The 9,749-nt window shown below is 38.9% G+C and overlaps 1 pseudogene; it reads left to right on the plus strand.

Annotated features, from left to right (window-relative positions):
- Positions 1-456: 456 nt before the first annotated feature.
- Positions 457-1,803, plus strand: LOC143655035 (ornithine decarboxylase pseudogene; annotated as a pseudogene).
- The last annotated feature ends 7,946 nt before the right edge of the window (positions 1,804-9,749 follow it).

The following is a 9,749-nucleotide window of genomic DNA, read 5'->3' on the forward strand; positions in this document are numbered from 1 at the left end:
CAACAGCAATGTGTTACCAATTTTCAGCTTGTGTTTCAGTAGTGAATCTGTTTTCTTTGTATATATATACATATATACACGTATATATAAAGAAAGCTATGTACCTTAAGAATGGTCTATGTGCTCACTTATTAATATCTTTAAGAATATTCTGGAGGTCAGGTCTCTCCAGCCACAGCCGCTGGCCGCCCCTCTGCCTGTATTTCCTGCTCCAGCTCCCACAGGTAGTCCCCATCTGGAGACAGTGAGGGGGCAGCAGGGGTAGAACAGGCTGCAGCACCTCCTCAGGATGGTCCACAGTACACATCCACTGGCAAAACGTTTTCACTGCTGCACCAAAGGCACAAGTCTTACAACTCAGAGGGATTTGGAATTCTGGAGAATTCACTTCATGAAAAGCTGGAAATAATTTCTTAACATTCCATCTCTTAATTTTCATAAGAATGTCATAAAACCATGAATAACTTCAGTAATGAAGAGTTTGCCTGCCATATCCCTGATGAAGGTTTTACTGCCAAATACATTCTCAATAAAAAAGAATAATAAAGCATATTCTCCAGATGATAAAGATGCTTTCTATGGTGCAGACCTTGGAGACATTCTCAAGAAACATCTAAGGTGGTTAAAAACTCTTCCTTCATGCAATGCATGAAATCAAATGCTGTGACAGTAGAGCCATAGTGAAAACCTTGGCTGCCATCAGGACAGAATTTGATGGTTCTGGAAAGGTTGAAATGCAGTTGGTTAAGAACTTTGGGAGTTCCTCTGAAGAGGGTAATCTGTGCAAACCCTTGTAAATAAGTGTCCAAAATTAAATATGAGGCCAATAATGAAGTTGAGATTATGACATTGGACAGCAAGATCAAGTTAATGAAAGTGGCCAGGGCACATCCAAAGGTGAGGTTGGTTTTAGGGATTGCCAATGATAACTCCAAAACAGTCTTTTGCCTTAGTTTTAAATTTTGAGCCACATGCAAAAGCAGCAGGTGTCCTTTGGATTGGGTTAAAGAGCTAAATATTGATGTCACTTCCATGTGGGAAGCAGCTGTACTGATCCTGAAACTTTCATGCAGGCAATCTCAAATGACCTCTGTGTCTTTGACATGCGAGTTGAGGTTTGTTTCAGCATGTATCTGCTTGATATTAATAGTGTCTTTCTTGAATCTGACAATGAGAAAATTTATTTGAAGAGATCACCAGTGGAATCAATCCAGCATTAGACAAACATTTTCTGTCAGACTGTGGAGTGAAAATCATAGCTGACCCAGGCACATATTATATTGCATCAGTGTTCATTCTTGCAGTTAAAATCATTGCCAAGAAAACTTGTATTAAAGAGCAAGCTCCAATAATGAAGATGAATGGAGTCAACAAACCTTTATGTATGATGTTAATGATGGAGTATGTGGGTCATTTAGCTGTATCCTTTATGATCATGGACACTTAACTCCATTTCTGCAAAAGAGAGCCAAACCAGATGAGAATTATTCATCCAGTATTTGAGGACCAACATGCAATGGTCTTGATTGAATCATGGAGCACTATGACCTGCTGGAAACGCTGTTTAAAAGTATGCATGCTTACACTGTGGCTACTGCTTCTACTTTCAGCAGGTTCCAGAGATGGACAATCTACTAGGTGATATCTGAGTCGATATGGTAACTCATGCAAAACATCAAGAACCATGATTTTCCATGTGAAGTAGAGGAATAGGATATAAGCACCCTGCCTGTGTCTTGTGTTTGGAAATATCAAATGAAATGTCCCCTGAGGACTTGTGCTTCAGCTACTATTAATGTGTAAATACTATTTCTGTAGCTGTTAACTGTGAGGTTAGCTTGACTTAAAGGATTTGGAGGGACCATTTGACTTAATTGCTACTAGTTTTGGAAAATGTCTTTGAACGAATAGGGTTGGCACAGATGCCACAATCTGGGAGAATAGGAGATGGGATCACACTTACCTGTGTTCCTAAGGCAGCTACTTGATTATTTGTTTTATGTGTATTTTTATTCACCTTCAGACATGCTAATAAAGGGTGCCCTTCAGCTGCTGAGCAAGCATTTGTATCTTGTATAATGGCAGAATGAGCCAAAACCTCTGTATGATGACTTGTTAAAAACTGAGGGTCTTGGGCCAGTCACAGTGACTCAGCAGGCAGAGTTCTGGCCTGCTATGCCAGAGACCTGGGTTTGATTCCCAGTGCCTACCCATGCAGAAAACAAAACAAAACAAAACAAAAAACTAAGGATCATGAAACAGATATATATATTCAGCAGAGAGTAGATTGTCTTTCACTTGAGGTGAGCTCAAATCTTTTATACTCCTCATAGCTTGGGAATTTAACATTTAACTTAACATTCTTTCCCACTATCCCTTAGAATGTTGACTTTGGTTTTCTCTTCCTTCTCTTGAATTCAGTCTTTCTGGCTTCTTTTACTTTTCAAACTCTATCTTTGTGTTTTGTTCACTGTTTAATACTGTTTGAAAGGGATGGGGCCTGAGGGGCATGAGAAGTCAGTGAGCCCCTGCGGGAGCAGGCTTTGCTGCAAAGGGTGGCAAAGAGCTGCCTGTGTTTAACTCTGTTTTTCTCCAGTTCTCAGCAAGATTGTTGCTCTTTAGTCATGCCAAGATCTGAATAAAAAAAGTAATTTTAAATAGCCATGATTTTTCCCTGTAATGCAGCCAGCCCTGATAATGCTTGTAGTTAACTTGTCACCAGATCTACCAAATGTGCTCATCCAGCAAAATTCTCAGACACGTCCATGTTTAAACAAAACCCTATAATGCAGGGACATTCCATGAACATGGCACTGGAGAGAGGCAGGAGTAACCAAGACTATTAGTCTCACAGTATCATCCTTCTACCTTTTAACATCTCCATGTAGTTAAAGAGTCCATCTATTTGTCCAACTGCTGAAATGAGAAAAGAAAAATTCATGCACTGATTTAAAACAAACCAAAAAAAGAAGAAACAATAAAAAAACGTCCTTTCTAGCTGAAGAAATAAGTGCAGTTAATAATTGGTACTTGACAAATGCAGTAGTGAATGTGGAACTGAGCCTGTCTGTATATATAGTAGCTCTTTCTTTCTTTTTCCTTACCAGCATTCTGCCTAGTATTTGCTTTTGTGATGGTTATATTGACTGACAATATACTTGTGTTTGTGAAAATAGTATTGGACAAAAAAGAGAAATCTTGTGTTATTGATGTACCTAGACATATGCATGCCTTTTAAATAGTCATAGTTTTACCTTAAATAGAATAATCAGGAAAATTATAAAAATTCACACATAAAATGGAAAACTTTTATCAGTTAAAAAAAGCCATGATTCAACTATTTGTTTTCTTGAAAAGACTCACTGTAGACTGAAGTCCAAAAAACTTGAAAGTGAAAATTTGGCAAAAGATATTCCATGCAAACAACAATGAAAAGAGCTGGGGTAGCTATACTACTAACACACAAAATAGACTTTAAATGTAAAACAATTATATGATACAAAGAAGGATAATCATAAATATTTATGCATCTAGCCAGCATGCCCCAAATACATGAGGCAAATTTTGGCAACACTGAAGGGAGAAAAAATCATCTCTATAATAATTGTTGTAGAGTTCAATGCATCACATTTAGCAATGGGCAGAATATCTGAGCAGAGAATCAATAAGGAAACAACATCTTGATTAGTAGAACAAATGAACTAGACCTAGAACAATGTTACAGAACATTAAATCCCACAACAGTAGGATATCCATTTAGTCAAATGCTCATGGATCATCCTCCAGGACAAAGCACATATTGGGTCACAAGTCGGGTCTCAAATTTTAAAAGAATGAAAGTATACAAAGCACTTCCTCTGATAAAAATGTAATGAAGCTGGAAATGAATAACAGGCAGACAACTAGAAAATTCACAAATATGTGGAGGGTAAACAACATACTCTCAAATAACCAGTGGTTGAGAGTCAAAATTACAAGAGAACTCAGTACGTATCTCAAGACAAATGAAAATGAGGACAAAACATCTCAAAACCAATGGCAAGCAGCAAAAGCTGTGCTGTAAGAGAAATTTATTTCCATAAACAACTATATTAAAACAGAAGAAATAGGTAAAATAGAAGAATTAGGAGCACACCAGGAGAAGCTAGAATAACAGCAGCAAACTAATGCTGAAGTAAACAGAAAGAATGAAGAAACAAATATTATAGCAGAAATAAATGAAAATAAGAACAAAAGAAGAAGAAGAAGAAAGAGGAGCAGGAGAAAGAGGAGGAGGAGGAGGAAGAGGAGGAGGAGAAGAAGAAGGATAAGAAGAGAGAACCAACAAACCAAAAGTTGGATCTTTCTGAAAATCAGTAAAAGTGAGGGGCTCTTAGCTAGATGGACAAAGGAAAAAAGAGAGAGGATTCAAATAATTAAGTTCAAAAATGAAAGGGGATATATTACTCTGACCTTACAGAAATAAAAGAGAGCATAAGAGGATACTATAAGCAATTGCATACCAACAAACTAGACAATTTAGATGAAATGGACAACTTCCTAGAAGAACATGAAAAACCTACACTGACTCTAGAAGAAATAAATGACCTCAACAGATCAATCACAAGTAAAGGGCTTGACTCAGTAATCAAAAACTTTCCAAGAAAGAAAAGTTCTGGACAGATGGTTTCATAGTTGAATTCTACCAAGCATTACAAGAAGAATTAGTGCAAATCTTGCACAAACTCTCACAAAAAATTGAAGAGGAGGGAAGGCTACCTAACTTATTCTATGACGGCAGAATCACCCTTAAATCAAAGCTGGACAAAGATACTACAAGAAGAAAATATTACAAACCAATATCTCTTCTTAATATAGATGAGTGAAAATCCTCAACAAAATACTCACAAATTGAATGCAATAGCACATTAAAAGAATTATACACCATGGTTAAGTGTGTTTTATCCCAGGTATGCAAGGATGGTTCAACAGAAGAAAATTAATTAATGCAGCACACCATATTAGCAAATAAAGTGGGAAAAACTACATGATCACCTTGATTGAAACAGAAAGGCATTTGAGGAAATCTAACACCCTTTCTTGACGAAAACAGTTTAAAATATAGTAATAGATGGAAACGTCCACAAGATAATAAGGGTAAAAGTAAAAAACTCACAGCCAATATAATGCTCAATGAGGAAAGAATAAAAGTATTCTCTCTAAGATCTGCAACAAGACAAGAATTCCAACTGTCACCATTGTTATTCAACATTGTGCTGGAAATTCTAGTTAGAGAACTGAGGTAAGCAAAAGAAATAAAAGGCATCCAAATTGGAAAGGAAAAAGTAAAAATTTCATTATTTGTGAATAACAAAATCCTATATGCAGAAAGTCCTGAAAAACCTACAACAAAGCTGCTAGAGCTAATAAATGAGTTCAGCAATGTGATGGGATACAATATCTTCATTGAAAAGTCATCAGTGTTTCCATACACTACAGTAAGGAAATATCTGAAGAGGAAATGAAGAAAAAAAATCCATTTGTAATACTAACCAAGAGTATCAAATATCTAAACAATGTAAACAGCATTTGTGCTCAACAGGTTAGATATGTATCCTATAACCTCATGTCTAGGCAAGTCTATATCTTCATAATAGCATTGAACAGCCTATATTGCCTGTTTCATTTCTATTTTCCCCCAAATTGTAAGTTTGTTGAGTGCAGAAATTGTTGGAGAGTAGAGATGAATCCAAAAGTAGTGTTAAAAGCAAATAGGGGAAAGCTTCAGAAAGATGGCAGAATAGGATAAGACAAGTTCACCCCTACTCCAAGGAATAACTAGAGAAGGGTAGGGAAGGCAACTGGGAAGGTGATTCCAGGGTGTAAGTGGACTGGGAGGGACTTCTACAACTCACAGGGAAGCCTTTTGAAAAAGCTAAAGAATTGAGACACAGAAAACCAGAGGCCATCCAGCTAGTGCAAACAGCCTGAAGCACCGTTTTAGAAAGGGAAGCTTGGAGACCTTAGGAGTGCACAGACAGGGAGACAGGGACAACAAAGTAAGCCAAGCCAAGTTCCTTGAACGCACTACCCTCACGCTCCCTGCTCCCACCCCATGACCTACAACTGCTCACACCCTACACATATGAACCCTATCACCCACACCCACCACTGCATTCCAAGTGCCAACGCCCCCACCCCCATCCCACTACCCCACACATCCCAGCCCCACACTGGCATGCACTCCAGCTCCAGCCCAAACCACCATGCAAGTGCAAGTGCACAGTCTTACCCTTCCCCTCCCAAGACCCACCCACCCACACTTAGCTCCTCAAGCACCACCTAGCCCTTCCTGCCCCCTGCAGGTGGTCACCAGCTTATCAAGGCTACAGGTGTTCACTTTCATACCCAGGCTATATCTGCCCCCAGAGCATATAGTCACACAAACCTGCCCTGCTCCCCCTGAGCTCTGTGCATGTGTCTGTCAGATTACAGCCCTCCAAGATCCACACATGTACACACATGCACTCCTGCCACACCCCCCAGCTCTGGGCAACACTGACCTGAGCATCTGGGCCACACCTACCCCAGCCCACACAGGCTCAACCTCAGCATGCTGCAAATCTTCCCAACCACCACACACCACACATCTGTGTGCCAACATCTTGACCCCTGTACTCCAACCCCCTGCCCCACACTTGTGCACACCCTTGTCCCACCCCCTGGCTCAAGAACCCTGCTCTTACAACTCGAAGGTGCTCACATGTGCAGCTGTGTTACATAGCCCCTGTTCTCCACACATATGAACCCATGCCCCAACTTCCTGCACCTGCACACTCGCTCCAGGGTCCCATCCACCCAATGCCATCCACTCTTAACCCAGTCCTGCAACCCCTGCGACCTGTGCCCAGCCCCTCACACTCACACATCTGTATCCTGGGTGTATGCTGTACCCCTTCCACTCACCTGTGCCCTGCCATCCCTGTGTTCGACTTCTGTGTCACCTATGCTACACCCTGATAACCATGACCCTCATGCTCCATGTGCCCACCATCATCTTTCCTGCTCACCAGTCACTGTGCATCTGTACAGCCCCCCATCTGACTCCCACTGTGCCCTACATCTGTCTCCCCCATGCTACACCCTGTTCCTGTACTTCAAGGCCTACTTGAGTTGCACCCTGCCCCCATGGCCCCCCACACCACACATCCACAACCCCACACCATGCACCCCAAGCTCATAAGCACCAGCTTAGCATCTTTGATCCATGCATATATCTGCATTGCAAGCCACCACAGCACTGTTGTGCCCACCCCATGCCCCACAGCCTGCTCAACACCCATCATGTAAATACAAAGCTTTAGACTACTGAAGGAAATCAACTTAAAAATAAGCCTATCAAGCTATTTACATGCCTCAAAGGCAACAGAAGATCACTAAACATATCAAGATGAAGACAGATACAGCCCAGCTTAAAGACCAAACTGAAACATCAGAAGAGACACAGACTTTGGAACAACTAATCAAAGGTGTTCATATAACTCTATTAAATAAAATCAATGGGATGGCTAATGAGATAAAGAAGATCAAGAAGACACTAGAACAGTATAAAGAAAAATTTGAAAGAATGAATAGAAAAATAGCAGATATCAGAGAGATTAAAAATGCTCTAGACAAAACAAAAAATATACCAGAGACACACAGCAGATTTGAAGAGGCAGAAGAAAGAATAAGTGAACTAGATGACAGGACAACTGATAAAACACAAAAGAGCAAATGACAAAAAAGGATGGAAAAATTTGAGTTGGATGTCAGAGAAATATTGAACAAAACAAAGCACACAAATATAATAACCATCAGTGTCCCAAAGGAGAAGAGAAGAGTAAAGGTCTAGGAAGACTATTTGAGGTTATAATAAGGGAAAGCTTCCCAACCCTCCTAAATGAATTAAATATGCAAATCAAAGAAGCCCAAGGAACTCTAATTAGATTAAATCCAAATAGACTTTCTGCAAGACATATACTAAACAGTCTGTCAAATGTTGAAGAGAAACAGAAAATTCTGAAAGTGGTAAGAGAAAAACAACCCACTACATACAGGGTAAACCAAATAAGACTGAGTTTGGACTATTCAACTGGCACTATGGAGGTGAGAAGGTAATGGGGTGATATATTTAAGATCCTGTAAGAGAAAGACTTCCCGCCAAGAATTCTTTCCCCAGTCAAATTGTTCTTCAAAACTGAGGGAGAGATTAAAATTTTCACAAATAAGTTCTGAAAGAATTTGTCAACAAAAGACCAGTCCTACAAGAAATACTAAAGAGAGTGCTGCTGGCTGAAAAAAAAAAAAAACAGGAGAAGGAGTTCTGGAGGAAGGCACAGAGTGGAACAGTACCAGTAAGGGTCACTTGAAGTATAAAAAAAGAAAGAGGGAAAAGAATATATAGACCTGACAAATAAAATCCAAAGCATAAGATGGTAGATTCAATAAATGACCTTACAGTAATACTTTGAATGTTAATAGACTAAATCCACAGATTAAAAGGTACATACTGGCAGAATGGATTAAAAAATATGATCCATCTATATTTTGCTTAAAAGAAACTCATCTTAGTTCTAAGGATACAAATATATGGAAAGTGAAAGGATGGAAAAAGGCGTTCCATGTAAGCTGTAACCAAAAGAAAGCAGGATTAACTATAATAATGTCAGACAAAATGGATTTTAAATGTAAAGATTCAATTTGCTAGTATTCCATTGAGAATTTTTGCATCTATGTTCATTAGGGAGATATGCCTGTAGTTGTCTTTTCTTGTAGTATCCTTACCCAGATTTGGTATTAGAGTGATGTTAGCTTCACAAAATGAGTTAGGTAGTTTTCCTTTTTCCTCAGTTTTTTCACTCTTAAATGCCTTTATTCATTTTAATATTTTGCTCTGAATTCTGCTTTTCTGATATTGAATTTTAAGCTTTTCTATTGTATAATATAACATATATTCAAAACAAAGAAAGAAAAAACAGTAGTTTTGAAAGTACACTTCAACAGGTAGTCAGCAGACAGGTCAGAGAGTTTGTCATGGGCTACCATATCATCATCTTAGATTTTTCCTTATAGCTGCTCCAGAACATAGAAGGCTAGAAGGAATAAATATTTTTTCTTTATCATCACAATCAACTTTTTATTCTTTTGTGTAAAAAACAACATACATACAAAAATTAATAAATTTCAAAGCACAGCACAGCAATTAGTTGTTCAACAGAATTCAGAGTTTGGTTTGGGTTACAATTCCACACTTTTAAGTTTTTCTTCTGGCTGCTCGAAGATACTGGAGACTAAAAGAAATATCAATGTAATGACTCAGCAGTCATATCCATTTCTTAAACCTTACCTTCACTGTAAAAGTCCACCATCACCTTTGATCTTTCTAAATACTTTTTAGGGTATTTGGGGTATGGCCATCCTAACTTTTTCATGTTGGAAGGGGCTGCCAATAATATAGGGTAGGGAGTTGGAACTAGTTGATGTTCTGGAAAGACTGGGGCCTCTGAAATTCAGGGCTTATCTGGTCTAGGGACCTATACGAGGTTGTAGATTTCTGGACAGCTACCCTAGTGCATGAAACATTTGTAAAAACTTATATATTGCCCTAGGTGTTCTTTAGGATTGGCTGGAATGATTTTGGTTGGAGGTTGGCAAGTTATGATAGATGACAATGTTTAACTGAACCTTGCATAAGAGTAACCTCCAGAGTAGCCTCTTAACTCTGTTTG

Source organism: Tamandua tetradactyla, chromosome 14 (assembly GCF_023851605.1).
Source record: "Tamandua tetradactyla isolate mTamTet1 chromosome 14, mTamTet1.pri, whole genome shotgun sequence".
Taxonomy (NCBI): domain Eukaryota; kingdom Metazoa; phylum Chordata; class Mammalia; order Pilosa; family Myrmecophagidae; genus Tamandua; species Tamandua tetradactyla.